This window comes from Pongo abelii, chromosome 20 (assembly GCF_028885655.2).
Source record: "Pongo abelii isolate AG06213 chromosome 20, NHGRI_mPonAbe1-v2.0_pri, whole genome shotgun sequence".
NCBI lineage: Eukaryota > Metazoa > Chordata > Mammalia > Primates > Hominidae > Pongo > Pongo abelii.
The window spans coordinates 51,239,823-51,257,810 of record NC_072005.2 but is presented as its reverse complement, the minus strand read 5'-3'; the positions used below and the strand labels follow the sequence as shown (position 1 = coordinate 51,257,810).

Genomic DNA, 17,988 nt, shown 5'->3' with positions numbered 1-17,988 from the left:
GTTGGCCTCAAGCCATCCTCCTGCCTCATCCTCCCAAAGTGCTGGGATTACAGGCATGAGCCACTGCCACTGCCCTGTAGGTGTTTAATTAAACATATAAGAGCCTCAGTTTGTCAATATCCTTTTCAGATGTTGGTCCCCCATTGAAAAACAGCTTTTGGCTGGGCACAGTGGCTCACACAGCAGTTTGGGACACAGAGGTGGGACGATCGCCTGAAGCCAGGTGTTCAAGGTTGCAGTTGGCTGTGATTGTGCCTCTGCATTGTAGCCTAGGTGATAGGTGAGACCTTGTCTCATTAAAAAAAAAAAAAGTGGCCGGGCAAGGTGGCTCGCACCTGTAATCCCAGCGCTTTGGGAGGCTGAGGTGGGCGGATCATGTGAGGTCAGGAGTTCGAGACCAGCCTGGCCAACATGGAGAAACCACATCTCTACTAAAAATACAAAACTTAGCCAGGCGTGGTGGCGCATCTATAATCCCAGCTACTCCAGGAGGCTCAGGCAGGAGAATCACTTGAGCCTAGGAGGCAGAGGTTGAAGTGAGCTGAGATCGTGCCCCTGCACTCCAGCCTAAGAGACAGAGCAAGACTCCATCTCAAAAAAAAAAAAAAAAAAAGTTAAAATAGTAAATTTTATGTATATTTCAGCACAATAAAAAAATTTTAAATAAAGAAACCTCATACTCATTTGCAGTTAATATCCAATCTCCCTAGGAACTTTCTAGCCCTAAGCAGACACTAATCTCTCTGTCTCTATTAATCTACCTATTTTGGACTTTTCACGTTTGGAAATACACAATGTGGTCTTTTGTGACTGATGTTTTTCATGTGCATAATTTTTGTTTTGTTTTGTTTTGTTTTGTTTTTGAGACAGAGTTCTGGCCAGGCACGGTGGCTCATGCCTGTAATCCCAGCACTTTGGGAGGTGGCCGAGGTGGGCGGATCACAAGGTCAGGAGATCAAGACTATCCTGGCTAACACGGTGAAACCCCATCTCTACTAAAAATACAAAAATTAGCCGGGCGTGGTGGCGCATGCCTATAATCACAGCTACTTCGCTTAAACCCGGGAGGCAGAGGTTGCGGTGAGCCAAGATGGTGCCACTGCACTCCAGCCTGGGCAACAAGGGCGAAACTCCGCCTCAAAAAAAAAAAAAAGAATAGGCTGGGCATGGTGGCTCAAGCCTGTAATCCCAGCACTTTGGGAGGCCGAGGCGGGCGGATCACGAGGTCAGGAGATCAAGACCATCCTGGCTAACACGGTGAAACCCCGTCTCTACTAAAAATACAAAAAATTAGCCAGGCTTGGTGGCGGGTGCCTGTAGTCCCAGCTACTCGGGAGGCTGAGGCAGGAGAACGGAGTGAAACCGGGAGGCGGAGCTTGCAGTGAGCCGAGATCGCGCCACTGCACTCCAACCTGGGCCACAGAGCAAGACGCTGTCTCAGAAAAAAAATAATAATAATAAAAAAAATAAATAGAACTACTCTCTTCAAAATTTTCAAGTATACAATACATTGTTATTAACTGTAGTTGGTCAGGCGCAGTGGCTTATGCGTGTAATCCCAGCACTTTGGGAGGCCAAGGGGGCGGATCACTTGAGGTCAGGAGTTCAAGACCAGCCTGGCCAACATGGTGAAACCTCATCTGTACTAAAAATACAAAAATTAGCCAGGCGTGGTGGTGCACACCTGTAATCCCAGTTACTCAGGAGGCTGAGGCAGGAGAATGGCTTGAACCCAGGCGGCAGAGGTTGCAGTGAGCCAAGGTAGCGAGCGCCATTGCACTCCAGCCTGGGCGACAGAGAGAGACTCGATCTCAAACAAACAAGCAACAAAAAAAAACTGTAGTCACCATGTTGTGCAATAGATCTCCTGAACTTACTCCTCCTAACTGAAATTTGTATCCTTTGACCACCGTCTCCCCAGTCCTCCTTTTCCTCTTTTCTAATTAAGCATTTAAAAATCTATCAATGTCTTTCTAAGCATTACTTTATCTCATGTCATGTATTTTGATATATTATTTTTTTTTCATTGAGTTTTATGTAGTTTATACTTTCTCTTTTGATTTCTTCTTCGACTTCTGGGTTATTTACTTTCCAAATACTTGTGGGCTTTTTTTTTTTCTTTCTGAGATAGAGTTTTACTCTTGTTGCCCAGGCTGGAGTGCAATGGCACAGCCTCGGCTCACTGCAACCTCAGCCTCCTGGATTCAAGTGATTCTCCTGCCTCAGCCTCCCAAGTAGCTGGGATTACAGGCACCTGCCACCACACCCAGCTAATTTTTGTATTTTTAGTAGAGATGGTGTTTCACTCTGTTGGTCAGGCTGGTCTCGAACTCCTGACCTCATCAGGTGATCTGCCTACCTCGGCCTCAAAGTGCTGGGATTACAGGCATGAACCACCGCGCCCAGCCAAGGGTTTTAATTTTTTTGGAGCTATCTTTATATTACTGATTTCTGTTATGGTCACAAAACATATATCATAATATTTTAACCTTCTAGCTAGATCTTGCCTTTTTATTTATTTATTTATTTACTTATTTATTTATTTATTTTTTTTTTGAGACAGAGTCTCTTCTGTTGCCCAGGCTGGAGTGCAGTGGCGCAATCTCAGCTCACTGCCACTTCTGCCTCCTGGGTTCAACCAATTCTCGTGCCTCAGCCTCCTGAGTAGCTGGGATTACAGGCACCTGCCACCACGACAGGCTAATTTTTGTATTTTCAGTAGAGACGGGGTTTTACCATGTTGGCCAGGCTGGTCTCGAACTCCTGACCTCCAGTGATCTGCCCACCTCAGCCTCCCAAAGTGCTGGGATTACAGGCGTGAGCCACCACACCTGGCCTAGATCTTGCCTTTTTATCCAGTCTGCCAATCCCTACCTTTTAATGGGAGTGTTGAATTTCTTTACATTTATTTGTAATTATGGAAATAATTGGGCATAAGTTTACCATCTGGCATTTCATTTGTCTCTTCTGTTTTTTTTGTTGTTGTTGTTTTTCTCCAGTTGCCTTTTTCCTGCCTTCTTTTAGCTTAATTCAATAAAATTTTAATATTCCATCTATCTCCTTTATTCTTTTGTAATTTTTATGATTACTAATTGATCATTTTGTATTTGTATTCTTTTTATGATTACAACTTTGTAATCATAAAAAGAATACAAATACAAAATTATTATTTTTCTTTTATTTATTTATTTATTTTTAATTGAGACAGTCTCACTCTGTTACCCAGGCTGGAGTGCAGTGGCAGGATCTTGGCTCACTGCAACCTCCACCTCCCAGGTTCAAGCCATTCTCCTGCCTCAGCCTCCCTAGTAGCTGGGATTGCAGACGCCCGACACCACGTCCAGCTAATTTTTGTATTTTTAGCGGAGACAGCATTTTGCCATGTTGGCTAGGCTGGTCTCAAAGTCTTGACTTCAAATGATCCACCCGCCTCGGCCTCCCAAAGTACTGGGATTACAGGTGTGAGTGATGGCACCCGACTGATTATTTTTATTTCTAAGAGATTATAGATTCATAAGAAGTTACAAAAAGAGAGGCTGGGTGTGGTGGCTCACGCCTGTAATCCCAGCACTTTGGGAGGTCAAGGCGGGCAGATCACGAGGTCAGGAGTTCGAGACCAGCTTGGCCAACATGGCAAAACCCCGTCTCTACTAAAAATACAAAAATTAACTGGGCATGGTGCCAGGCGCCTGTAATCCCAGCTACTCGGAAGGCTGAGGCAGAAGAATCGCTTGAACCCAGGAGGTAGAGGTTGCGATGAGCCAAGATCTCGCCACTGCATTCCAGCCTGGGTGACACAGCAAGACTCCATCTCAAAAAAAAAAAAAAAAGAGTACATGGTGGTCTTGTTTGCCTTTTGCCCACTTAACCTCTGATGCTAATATCTTATATAACTGTAATACAACATCAAAACAGGACATTGACATTAGTTCAATTCTAAGACCTTAATCTTCCAATTTCACTGGTTTTACTCACTCCTATGTGTACCTGTGCACATGTGTGTGCATGCAGGTGTATGCATGTGCGCCTGCACATTCCTATGTGTAGCACTAGGCAAAATTTTTTTTAAATTTTTTTGAGATGGAGTCTCGCTCTGTCTCCCAGGCTGGGGTGCAGTGGTGTGATCTCAGCTCTCTGCAACCTCCGCCTCCTGGGTTCAAGCAATTCTCATGACTCAGCCTCCCAAGTAGCTGAGACTATAGGTGTGCACTACCACACCCAGCTAGTTTTTTTTTTTTTTTTTGAGACAGAGTCTCGCTCTGTCACCCACGCTGGAGTGTGGAGTGCAGTAGCACTTGAATGTAGACTGCGAGAAGTTAAAGATGTGGACTATAAACTCTACAGTGACCATAAAAAAACAAAGCAGGCGAGGCCCAGTGGCTCATGCCTGTAATCCCAGCACTTTGGGAGGCCGAGGCAGGTGGATCACCTTAGGTCAGGAGTTCGAGACCAGCCTGGCCAACATGGTGAAACCCCATCTCTACTGAAAATACAAAAATTAGTCGGGGTTGGTGTCGGGCACCTGTAGTCCCAGCTACTCAGGAGGCTGAGGCAGGAAAATCACTTGAACCCGGGAGGCAGAGGTTGCACTGAGCCGATATCGTGCCACTGCATTCCAGCCTGGGGGACAGAGTGAGACTCTGTCTCAAAAAAAATAAAATAGCTGAGCGCAGTGGCTTACACCTGTCATCCCAGCACTTTGGAAGGCTGAGGCGGATGGATCACTTGAGGTCAGGAGTTCAAGACCAGCCTGGCCAACATGGTGAAACCTTATCTCTACTAAAACAAATTAGCTGGGCATGGTGGCAGGCGCCTGTAATCCCAGCTACTCTGGAGGCTGAGTGAGGAAGGGGAGTCACTTGAACCTGGGAGGCAGAGGTTGTAGTGAGCCTAGGTCATGCCACTGCTCTCCAGCCTGGGTGACAAGAGTGAAACTCTCAAATTAATAAATAAATAAATAAAATAATAAAGAGCTATAGCTAATAAGCCTACAAAAGAGATAAAATGGAATCATAAAAAAATTACTTGATTAATCCAGCCAGGCATAGTGGCTCACGCCTGTAATCCCAGCCCTTTGGGAGGCCAAGGCGGGAGGAATCACTTGAGCCCAGGAGTTCGAGTCCAGCCTGGGCAGCACATGAGACACCATCTCTATTAAAAAAAAATTAAAAAAATTAACTAGGTGTGGGGGCACACGCCTCTCAGTACTCAGTAGCCTCTCAGCTACTGGAGAGGCTGTGGTAGGAGGATCACTTTTGTCCAGGAGTTCGAGGCAGAAGTGAGCCATGATCACACCACTGCACTCCAGCCTGGGCAAAAGAGTGAGATTCTTGCTCAAAAAAAAAAAAAACAAAAAAAATTTTGATTAATCCAAAAGAAGGTGGAAAAAGAGAACAATGACCAGATGAATCAGGAAAAAGCATGAAAATAATAGATTTTTTTTTTTGAGATGGAGTTTCACTCTTGTCATCCAGGCTGGAGTGCAATGACGGGATTTCAACTCACTGCAAACTCCACCTCCTGGGTTCAAGCGATTCTCCTGCCTCAGCCTCCCAAATAGCTGGAATTACAGGCATGCGCCACCATGCCCGGCTAATTTTTTGTATATATATGTATTTTTTTTACTAGATATGGGGTTTAACCATGTTGGCCAGGCTGGTCTCGAACTCCTGACCTCAGGTGATCTGCCCGCCTTGGCCTCCCAAAGTGCTGGAATTACAGGCGTGAGTCACTGCGCCCGGCCCCTAATTTTTGTGTTTGTAGAGACGGTGTCTCGGTATGTTGCCCAAGCTGGTCTCAAACTCCTGGCCTCAAGCAATCACTGCCTCTTTTCTCCATGATAACCACTCTAATAGGTGGAGAGTGACCTTGTGGTTTTCATTGGCATTTCTCTAACAACTGATGATGTTGAGCAACTTTTTGTGTACTTGTTTGTCATCTGCATATCTTCGTTAGTGGAGTGTTTATTCAAATCATTTGCCCTTTTTAAATAATTGGGTTGTTTGTTTTCTAGCTATTGACTTTTAAGAGTTCTTAAAATATTTGGATACTAGTTGTTTAAATTTGCAAATATTTTCTCCCACTGTTTGGCTTATCTTTTCATTCTCTTAATAATGTTTGTTGAAGAGCAGAAGTTTTTAATTTTGATGGAATCTATTTTATCAAGGTTTTCTCTTATGATCATGCTTGTACATAATGAACTTTTGCATCATCTAGAGTCACAAAGATTTTCTCCTATGTTTCCTTCCAGAAATGTTATAGTTTTAAGTTTTGCATTTAGTGATGTGGTCCATTTTGAGTTAACTTTTGTACAGAACGTCTTTCTATTTAAAGTGTATTTTGGCCAGGTGCAGTGGCTCACGCCTGTAATCCCTGCACTTTGGGAGGCCGAGGCGGGTGGATGACAAGGTCAGGTGTTCGAGACCAGCCTGGCCAACATAGTGAAACCTCATCTCTACTAAAAATACAAAAAATTAGCTGGGTGTGGTGGTGGGTGCCTGTAATCCCAGCTACTTGGGAGGCTAAGGCAGGAGAATTGCTTGAACCTGGGAAGTGGAGGTTGCAGTGAGCCAAGATCATGCCACTGTACTCCAGCCTGGGCGACAGTGCAAGACTCCGTCTCACACACACACACACAAAATTTCTTGTGGGTAGCATAGAGTTGGGTCATGCTTTTTCATTTAGTCTGAAATCTCTGTCTTATAATTGGATGTTTACATAATTTAGAGCCAATGCAATTATTAGTATGGTTAGGTATAAATCTATTATTTTCAGCCAGGCATGGCAGCTCACACATGTAATCCTAGCACTTTGGGAGGCCAAGGCGGGGGGATTACGTGAGGTCAGGAGTTTGAGACCAGCCTGGCAAACACGGAGAAACCCTGTCTCTACTAAAAATACAAAAAAATTAACCGGGCACAGTGGTGCAGGCCTGTAATCACAGCTACTCGGGAGGCTGAGGCACGAGAATCGCTTGAACCCTGGAGGTGGAGGTTGCAGTGAGCCGAGATCGTGCCACTGCACTCTATCTAGCTTTGGTGGCAGAGTGAGATTCCATCTGGGGAAAAAAAAATTCTGAATATCCTGAGACTGCCATGCTATGCAGAAGCTGAAGCTGGGCGTGACAAGAGGCTGCATGGAGAGAGAGAGAGAGAGATAACTGGTCAGCTGCAGCTGATCTAGCCATGATCTGACATGACTGAGATGTCAGACATGTAAGACGCCATCTTGGAATTCCGGCCCAGCTGAGCCTTTGGATGACTCCAGCCCCAGCTGCCATCTGAATGCAACTAGTTGAGAAACTCCACCCAATAATTGGCTCGTTTGGCAGGGCGCAGTGGCTCACACCTGTAATCCCAGCAGTTTGGGAGGCTGAGGCGCTTGGATCACCTGAGGTCAGGAGTTCAAGACCAGCCCGGCCAACATGGTGAAGCCCTGTCTCTACTGAAAATACCAAAAAATTAGCTGGGGCGTTGGGTGCCCATCATCCCAACTACTCGGGAGGCTGAGGCAGGAGAATCACTTGAACCCAGGAGGCGGAGGTTGCAGTGAACCGAGATCACACCATTGCACTCCAGCCTGGACAACGAGAGCAAAACTCCATCTCAAAAAAAAAAAAAAAAAAGGCAAAACAAAAATCAGCCGGGTGTGGTGGCCGGCACCTGTAATCCCAGCTACTCGGGAGGCTGAGGCAGGAGAATTGCTTGAACCGGGGAGGCAGAGATTGCAGTGAGCCGAAATCGCGCCACTGCACTCCAACCTGGGCGACACGGTGAGACTCCATCTCAAAAAAAAAAAAAAAAAAAAAAGAATCGGCTGGTTAAACCCACTTAACCCATTAAACCATGAGATGTATTATTAGACTGCTATTTTAAGCCAATGAGCTTTTGGGGTGGTTTGGGCTTTTGGGATGGGACTGCTATTTTAAGCCAAAGGGCTTTTGGGGTGAGGTGCCACCCCAAAATGCCACCCCTCCCACATCTCCTGGCAGCAGTTAGATGGCAAGGAGAGAGAATCTGTGCATTTGGGGTAGGGAGAGCTCAGCGATTGATTGGGGCTTTGCATTGGAACTCAGTGCTGTTCTATTACAGTGGAAAGCAACATGGGGCAGAAATCAGACACCACCCACAGAGGGAGCATTTAAATGAGCATTAGACAGAGGGAAATCATCCATTCTAGTGGTGAGAACCCGAGTTCTGGCATGCCTAGCCACTGTGGGCCAAAGTGCTCAGGGACCCTAAATAAACTTGAGGCCGGGAGCAGTGGCTCATGCCTGTAATCCCAGTACTTTGGGAGGCTTAGGCGGGCAGATCACGAGATCAGGAGTTCGAGACCAGCTTCACCAACATGGTGAAACCCTGTCTCTACTACAAATACAAAAATTAGCCGGGAATGGTGGCGCCCGCCTGTAATCCCAGCTACTCAGGAGGCTGAAGCAGGAGAATCGCTTGAACCCAGGAGGCAGAGATTGCAGTGAGCCGAGAGCACGTCATTGCACTCCGGCCTGGGCAACAGCAAGACTCCATCTCAAATAAATAAATAAATAAATAAATAAATAAATAAATAAATAAACTTGAAAGGCAGTCAGGCCACAAGGACTGCAATTCCTGGGCAAGTCCTGGTGCCTTGCTGGGCTCAGAACAAGTGGACCTGGAGGGCATGAGGCCCACTGAGACACTGGCTGAGGCAGCCAAGGGAGTGCTTGAGCCCCCGAGCCCCAAACCCCAGGCAGTATAGCTTGCAGTTCCGGGAGAGACTCCTTCCTTCTGCTTGAGGAGAGGAGAGGGAAAAGTCAAGAGGTCTTTGTTTTGCGACTTGGATACCAGCTCAGCCACAGGAGGATAGGGCACCAGGCAGAGTCCTGAGGCCCCCATTCCAGGCCCTAACTCCTGGATGACATTTCTGGACACACCCTGGACCAGAAGGGAAGCCGCTGCCTTGAAAGGAAGGACCCAGTCCTGGCAGGATTCATTACTTGCTGACTAAAGATCTCTTGGGTCTTGAATAAACATCAGTGGTTGCCAGAGAGTACTCGCCGCAGGCCTTGGGTGAGACCCAGGGCCGTGCTGATTTCAGGTGTGACCCAGTGCGTTCCCAGCTGTGGCGGCCCTGGGGAAAGACTCCTGCTTGAGGAAGGAGAGGAAAGAGTAAAGGAGACTTTGTCTTGCATCTTGGACACCAGCTTGGCCACAGTGGGGTAGAGCACCAAGCGGCTGCTGGCATCCCCAATTGAGGTCTTGGCTCTTGCACAGCATTTCCGGACCTGCCCTGGGCCAGAGGGGAGCCAACTTCCCTGAAGGAAAAGACCCAGGCCTGACAGCACTCACCACAAGCTGACTGAAGAGGGCCTGGGCCTTGAGTGAACATCAGCAGTAGCCAGGCAGTACCCGCCATGGGCCTGGAGCAGTGGTGGCCACAGAGACTCCTGTGTGAGGAAACGTGAGGGAAGAGTGGTGTATTAGTTTGTTTTCATGCTGCTGATAAAGACATACCTGAGACTGGGTAATTTATAAAGAAAAAGAGGCTTAATGAACTCCCAGTTCTACGTGGCTGGGGAGGCCTCACAATCATGGCAGAAGTTGAAAGGCACGTCTTTTTTTTTTTTTAGATGGAGTCTCGCTCTGCCACCCAGGCTGGAGTGCAGTGGCACAGTCTGGGCTCACTGCAAGCTCCGCCTCCCAGGTTCACGCCATTCTCCTGCCTCAGCCTCCAGAGTAGCTGGGATTACAGGCGCCCGCCACCACGCCCAGCTAATTTTTTGTATTTTTTAGTAGAGACGGGGTTTCACCGTGTTAGCCAGGATGGTCTCGATCTCCTGACCACGTGATCCGCCCGCCTCGGCCTCCCAAAGTGCTGGGATTACAGGCATGAGCCACCATGCCTGGCCAAAAGGCACGTCTTACACGGTGGCAGGTAAGACAGAATGAGAACCAAGCCAAAGGGGTTTCCCCTTATAGAGCCATCAGCTCTCATGAGACTTATTCAATACCACAAGAACAGTATGGGGGAAACTGCCCCCATGATTCAGTTATCTCCCACTGGGTCCCCACCATAACATAGGGGAATTATGGGAGCTACAAATCAAGATGAGATTTGGGTGGGGACACAGCCAAACCATATCAAGTAGGAAAGACTTTTTCTTGTGGCTTGGGTACCAGCTCAGCCACAGTAGGATAGAGCACCAGGTAGATCCCCAAGGTTTCTGTCTCCAGGCCCTGGCTCCCAGATGGCATTTCTGGACCTGCCCTGGGCCAGGAGGGAACTCACCATCCTGAAGGGAAGGACACAAGCCCGGCAGGCTTTACCACCTGCTGGCCAAAGAGCCCTTAGGCCTTGTGTGAACATTGGCAGAAGCCAGGTGGTGGCTGCCACGGGCCCTGGGTGAGACCCAGTGGTGTGTTGGCTTTGGGTCTGACCCAGTGCAGTCCCAGTGGTGGTGGCCACAAGGGTACTTGTGTCACCCCTCCAGCAGCCCCAGGCAGCTCCGTACAGAGAGAGAGAGAGAAAGAGACTATGTTTGTTTGGAGAAAGTAAGGGAAGAGAAGAAGAGTTTCTGCCTGGTAATTTAGGGAATTCTCCTGAATCTTAACCAAGACTACTGAGGCAGTACCTCTAAGATTTCTTTTTTTTTTTTTTTTTTTTGAGACAGGGTCTTACTCTGTCATCCAGGCTGGAGGGCAGTGCTGCAATCTCCACTCATTGCAACCTCCACCTCCCATGCACAAGCGATTCTCCCGTCTCAGCCTCCCAAGTAACTGGGACTACGGGCGCCTGCCCCTACGCCCAGCGAATTTTTGTATTTTTTGGTAGACACAAGGTTTCACCATGTTGGCCAGGCTGGTCTCAAACTCCCGACCTCAGATGATCCGCCCGCCTCGGCTGCCCAATGTGCTGGGATTACAGGCGTGAGCCACTGCGCCTGGCCAGTACCTCTAAGATGCTGCAAGAATCACAGCATTACTGAGCCTGGGGTGCCCCCTAATGCAGATAAAGCAGCAGTGACAAAAAGTTTAGATCACAACACCCAATTTCCTGGCAAGCCTTCCCAAGAAGGATGGGTTCAAATAAGCTCAGACTACAAAGACTACAATAAACACTGAACTCGTCAATGCCCAGCCATTGACGAACATTCACAAGCATTGACACCATCCAGGAAAACATGACCTCACCAAGTGAACTAAACAAGGCTCCAGTGACCAACCCCATTGTGACAGAGCTATGTGACCTTTCGGACGGAGAATTCAAAACAGCTGTTTTGAGGAAGCTCAATGAAATTCAAGATAACACAGAGAAGGGATTCAGAATCCTATTGGATAAATTAACTAAAGAGATTGAAATAATTTTTAAAAATTAAGCAGAAAGGGGCCGGGCACGGTGTCTCACGCCTGTAATCCCAGCACTTTGAAAGGCTGAAGTGGTCGGATCACCTGAGGTCAGGAGTTTGAGACCAGCTTGGCCAACATAGTGAAATCCTGTCTCTACTAAAAGTACAAAAATTAGCTGGGCGTGGTGGTGGGTGCCTGTAATCCCAGCTACTCAGGAGGCTGAGGCACCAGAATTGATTGAACCCAGGAGGTGGAGGTTCCAGTGAGCCAAGATTGCACCACTGCACTCCAGCCTGGTCGACAAAGTGAGACTCTGTCTCAAAAAGAGAACAGAGTAGAGAAAAGAGACGAGACAGGACAAGACACAGTCAGAGGAGACAAAAGAAAAAATAAAAAAGAATAAGGGCCAGGCGCAGTGGCTCACACCTGTAATCCCAGCACTTTGGGAGGCCGAGGCAGGCGGATCACGAGGTCAGGAGTTTGAGACCATCCTGGCCAACATGGTGAAACCCCATCTCTACCAAAATACAAAAAATTAGCCAGGCGTGGTGGCAGGCACCTGTAATCCCAGCTACTCTGGAGGCTGAGGCAGGGGAATTGCTTGAACTTGGGAGGCGGAGGTTGCAGTGAGCTGAGATCGTGCCACTGTGCTCCAGCCTGGAGACAGAGCAAGACTCCATCTCAAAAAAAAAAAAAAGAAAAAAAAAAGAAAAGAAAAGAAGAAGGCACACCTACAAGATCTAGAAAGTAGCCACAAAAGGGAAAAATCTGAGTTTTATTGGCCCTAAAGAGAAAGTAGAGAGATTGGAATAGAAAGTTTGTTAAGTGGGATAATAACAGAGAACTTTCCAAACCTAGATAAAGATATCAATATTCAAATACAAGAAGGTTATAGAACACTAGGCAGATTTAACCCAAAGACTACCTTCAAGGCATTTAATAATCAAACTCCCAAAGATCAGGGATAAAGAAAGGGTCCTAAAAGCAGCAAGAGAAAAGTAACAATTAACTTACAATGGAGGCTGTGTGCAGTGGTTCACATCTGTAATCCCCAGCATTTAGGGAGGCTGAGGCGGGTGAATCACTTGAGGCCAGGCGTTAGAGACCAGTCTGGGCAACATGGTGAAATCCCGTCTCAACTAAAAGTACAAAAAAAATTAGCCAGGCATGAGGCCAGGTGCAGTGGCTCACACCTGTAATCCCAGCTACTCAGGAGGCTGAGGCACAAGAATTGCTTGAACCTGGGAGGTGGAGGTTGCAGTGAGCTGAGATTTCATCACTGCACTCCAGCCTGGGTGACTGAGTGAGACTCTGTCTCAAAAACAAAAACAAAAACAAACATACAATGGAGCTCCAATACGTCTGGCAGCAGACTTCAGTGGAAACCTCACAGGCTAGGATAGAGTGGCACGACATATTGAAAGTGATGAAGGTGGCCGGGTGCGGTGGCTCACGCCCGTAATCCCAGCACTTTGGGAGGGTGAGACAGGTGGATCACCTGAGGTCAGGAGTTCAAGACCAGCCTGGTCAACATGGCGAAACCCTGTCTCTACTAAAAATACAAAAAAGCTGAGAGTGGTGGCGGGCGCCTGTAATCCCAGCTATTTGGGAGGCTGAGGCAGGAGAATTGCTTGAACCCAGGAGGCAGAGGTTGCAGTGAGCCGAGCTTGCACCACTGCACTCCAGAGCCTGGGCAACAGAGCAAGACTCTGAAAACAAAACAAAACAAAACAAACAAAAACAAAACAACAACGACAACAACAAAAAACCCTTCCCCATATGGTTCTGAGTTAGAGTTGGCCAAAATAGAAAATTGCATGAAAACTGGAAGAAAGAAGTTTAGCATGGTATTTTTCTTGGACGGTTGCTCTATTTAGATGTGGGAAGAGACAGATGTAGATGTGTTAGGGGGTTCCCATTTGCTCTTGCTCTGCCCTGCAGGGTGAGACAGATGCAAATGTTCAGGACCTTGTCTCTCCCACACTCCTGTTTATCTCTTCTCAATTTTCTGCCCTGCTAACCACCAGTGACCTCGGGCTCAACACCAGATGCAGAGGCAAGAGCCTTCCATGACTGATAGTTGGATATGCCCGACTTCCCAGATTTTCCTGCAAACTCTGACTTGTTCCCCTGTCTAGTGCTTCAGGAGGGCTGGCTAGAGATTTTTCACAGACTCCCTAACTCTCCTTTCTAGATCTTTTTTTTTTTTTTTTGAGACGGAGTCTCGCTCAGACACCCAGGCTGGAGTGCAGTGGTGCAATCTTGGGTCACTGCAACCACCGTCTCCCAGGTTCAAGCAATTCTCCTGTTTCAGCCTCCTGAGTAGCTGGGATTACAGGCACCCACCATCATGCCCAGCTAATTTTTGTATTTTAGTAGAGATGGGGTTTCACCATGTTGGCCAGGGTGGTCTTGAACTTCTGACCTCAGGTGATCCGCCCGCCTCGACCTCCCAAAGTGCTAGGATTACAGGGGTGAGCCACCACACCCAGCCTCTAAATCTTCTTTTTTATTCTTTCTCTTTTTTTTTTTTTTTTTTTTTTTTTGGTGGTGGTTGTTGTTGAGACAGTCTCACTCCATTGCCCAGGCTGGAGTGCAGTGGCACAATCTCAGCTCACTGCAACCTCCACCTCCCGGGTTCAAGTGATTCTCATGCCTCAGCCTCCCGAGTAGCTGGAATTACAGGCACCTGCCACCACACCCAGCTAATTTTTGTTTACTTTGTAGAGACAGGGTTTCGCCATGTTGCCCAGGCTGGTCTTGAACTCCTGAGCTCTAGCAAATCTTCCCACCTTGGTCTCCCAAAGTGCTAGGATTACAGGTGTGAGCCACCGCACCTGGCCTTCTTTTTCTTTTTTTGAGATAAGGTCTCACTGTGTCACCCAGGCTGGAGTGCAGTGGCGTGATCATAGCTCACTGCAGCCATAAGGGGGTAAAGGAAAGAACACCCCTCAGCCCCCTCCACTCCCAGCATCCCACCCACCTGCTGAGGTCCCACTTGGGTCCCTGTGCCCAGGAGACCCTGTGGGCCCCTGTGGGACCATGCCCCCTGCAAGAAGCCATGGCTTCTGAGCACTTCCCCACTCAAACTCTTCTGAGTTACTGATCTCTCTCAGACACCTTCCTAAAATTGATTTTTTTTTTTTTTTTTTTTTGAGACGGAGTCTTGCTCTGTCACCCAGGCTGGAGTGCAGTGGCGCGATCTCGGCTCACTGCAAGCTCTGCCTCCTGGGTTCACGCCATTCTCCTGCCTCAGCCTCCCAAGTAGCTGGGACTACAGGCGCCCGCCACCATGCCTGGCTAATTTTCTGTATTTTTAGTAGAGACAGGGTTTCACCGTGTTAGCCAGGATGGTCTCGATCTCCTAACCTTGTGATCCGCCCGCCTCGGCCTCCCAAAGTGCTGGGATTACAGGCGTGAGCCACCGCGCCTGGCTAAGAGCTTTTTCCTTTTCAATTCTCTCACTTACCCAAAGACCCCTGCCTCCTGCTCATCAAATTCACTCCCATCTCCCTAAATTCCCTCAGGAATATTCCCCTAGCACCTCCTCCATGGCAGGCTCAGCGTTGTGAGACACTGAGGACCACCCAGAGGGGTCAGACCTACCCTGACCTCAGACCTCCTAGCTCAGCCTCACCTGGACCATCGACATCATGTTGCATTATATTTGAGACAGAGTCTCACTAGGTCACCCAGGCTAGACTGCACTGGTGCGATCTCAGCTCACTGCAACCTCCATCTCCTGGGCTCAAGCAATTCTTGAGCTTCAGCCACCCAAGTAGCTGGGATCACAGGCATGTGCCACCATGCCTGGGCAACAGAATGAGATCCTGTCTCAAAAAAAAAAAAAAAATTAAAAAATAAAGTAGCACCTAACAGAATTTAAAATGTACTCACCCTTTGACCCATCAACTCCACATCTGGAAATGTGTTTCTTTCCAAGATACCCATACATGTGGGAAATGAATATATTCAAAGATATTCTTTGCAACACCATATGTAGTCACAAACTACAGGGAACACCCTGAATGATCATCAATAGGGGAATGACTAGCAGATGGCTGGGTCACTGTATAAGTAAACAGAATGGCTCAGCTGTTTTTCATTCTGATTAGAATGCTCTCCAAGACGTATGACTACTTGAAAAAGGCAGGCTGGGCACGGTGGCTCACGCCTGTAATCCCACCACTTTGGGAGGCTAAGGCAGGTGGATCACCTGAGGTTGGGAGGTTGAGACCAGCCTGGCCAACATGGTGAAACCTCGTCTCTACCAAAAAACACAAAAATTAGCCAAGCATGGTGGTGCACACCTGTAATCCCAGCTACTTGGGAGGCTGAGGCAGGAGAATCACTTGAAGCCAGGAGGCGGAGGTTGCAGTGTGCTGAGATCATGCCATTGCACTCCAGCCTGGCCAACAAGAGAGAAACTCTGAGGAAGGGAGGAAGGGAGGAAGAAAGGAAGGAGGGAGGAAGGGAGAGAGGGAGGGAGGGAGGAAGGAGAGAGGGAGGAGAACAGTAGGCTTCCATGTAAATTAAATATACATTTGTGGCTGGGCCCTGTGGCTCATGCCTATAATCCCAACACTTTGGGAGGCCGAAGTGGGTGGATCACTTGAGTGCAGGAGTTCAAGACCAGCCTGGGCAACATTCCAAAACCCCATCTCTACTAAAATTACAAAAAGTAACTGGGCATGGTGGTGTGAACCTGTAGTCCCAGCTACTCGGGTGGCTGAGGTGGGAGGACTGCCTGAGCCCAGGAGGTCTAGGCTACAGTTAGCCATGACCGTGCCACTACACCTTAGGAAGGTGGCAGAGTGAGACCCTGCCTCAAAAAGAATAAAAAATTGGCCAGGCGCAGTGGTTCACACCTGTAATCCCAGCACTTTGGGAGGCAGAGGTGGGCGGATCACCTGAGGTCAGGAGTTCAAGACCAGCCTGACCAACATGGAGAAACCCCATCTCTACTATGTGCTGGCGCATACCTGTAATCCCATCTACTCGGGAGGCTGGGGCAGGAGACTCGCTTGAACTGGGAGGTGGAGATTGCGGTGAGCTGAGATCATGCCATTGCACTCCAGCCTGGGCAACAAGAGCGAAACTCCATCTCAAAAAAAAAAAAAAAGTATAACACACACACCAGAGTGCACAAATTTTTAGTGTGAACACAAATCTTTAATTTCCACCCATATGAAGAAATACAATATTGACAGTGGCTCAGATGCAACCCCTCATGCAGTCATTTCCTCCCCAGTTAACTGCTGTCCTGACCTTCAACACCCCTAGCATGGTTTTGTCTGGTTCTAACTGGAGATAAGTGGAATCATACAGTACGTGCTCTGGCTTTGTTGGTGGAACATTATGCTTGTGAGATACATTCATGTTGTGTAGAGCAGAAGGTCATTCGTGTTCATTGCTATGTCTGTTGTATGAATGTAGCATGCTTTACTTATCCAGTCACCAATGGATTGACATTTAGATTGTGTCTAGTTTGAAGGCACAAACAATTTATCTAAGCACACTGTCTTTTGGAACACATATGTGCTCATAATAAACAAGAGGGAAATAAATGGAAGGATCACGGGTGTATTAGTCTGTTTTTATACTGCTATAAATAAATACCTGAGAAATTGGCTAGGCGCAGTGGCTCATGCCTGTAATCCCAGCACTTTGGGAGGCTGAGGCAGGTGGATCACCTGAGGTTAGGAGTTTGAGACCAGCCTGACCAATATGGTGAAACCCCATCTCTACTAAAAACACAAAAATTAGGCAGACGTGGTGGCATTTTAGGCCTAAAATCCCAGCTACTTGGGAGGCTGAGGCAAGAGAATTGCTTGAACCTGGGAGGCAGAGGTTGCAGTGAGCTGAGATCGTGCCACTGCACTCTAGCCTGGGCGACAGTGAGACTCCGTCTCATTAAAAAAAAAAAAAAAAAGGCCGGGCGTGGTGGCTCACACCTGTAATCCCAGCACTTTGGGAGGCCAAGGAGGGCGGATCACAAGGTCAGGAGATCGAGACCATCCTGGCTAACACGGTGAAACCCCTTCTCTACTAAAAATACAAAAAAATTAGCTGGGCGTAGTGGCGGGCACCTGCAGTCCTGGCTACTCGGGAGGCTGAGGCAGGAGAATGGCGTGAACCTGGGAGGAGGAGCTTGCAGTGAGCCGAGATCGCACCACTGCACTCCTCCAGCCTGGGCGACAGAGCAAGACTCCATCTCAAAAAAACAAAAACAAAAACAAAAACAAAAAACCATCAGCTCTCGTGAGAACTCTCTCACCATCACAAGAACAGCGTGGGGGAAACCACCCCTATAATCCAGTCACCTCCGACCAGGTCCCTCCCTTGACATGTGCGAATTACAATTCCAGGTGAGATTTGGGTGGGGACACACAACCAAACCATATCAACGGGGTATGCATATTTCTAATCTTAGGAAGTACTGCTAAACAGTGTCCCCAAATTGTCCAAATTTTTATGTCCTCCTGATGGAGAGCAGGATGCTATCCCCATAGCCACAAGAGGGCTGAGGAATGGGGGTGCTAGCTGATACTGTCCATACCACTCACACTTACATAAGATTATCAGCCTCTCCATGAAGCACTCCCCTGATTATTATAAATGTCCAGTCAGGCTCCAGACTTCTGAAACAGTTTATTTCAATTGC

The 17,988-nt window shown here is 47.8% G+C and overlaps 1 protein-coding gene across 5 annotated transcripts in view; it reads right to left on the bottom strand.

Moving 5' to 3' along the window:
- BLOC1S3 (biogenesis of lysosomal organelles complex 1 subunit 3) overlaps positions 1–17,988 on the bottom strand; it is a 40,122-nt gene that overhangs the window by 5,999 nt on the left and 16,135 nt on the right. For 3 of the 5 annotated variants that reach the window (XR_008516632.2, XR_010138500.1, XR_010138503.1), the window contains one exon: positions 9,327–9,424. The gene's annotated coding sequence lies outside the window, so the exon portion shown is untranslated. Of the gene's footprint in view, positions 1–9,326; positions 9,425–16,306; positions 16,429–17,988 lie in introns of all 5 variants that reach the window. The other 2 variants (XR_008516633.2, XR_010138501.1) reach the window with 1 other exon arrangement.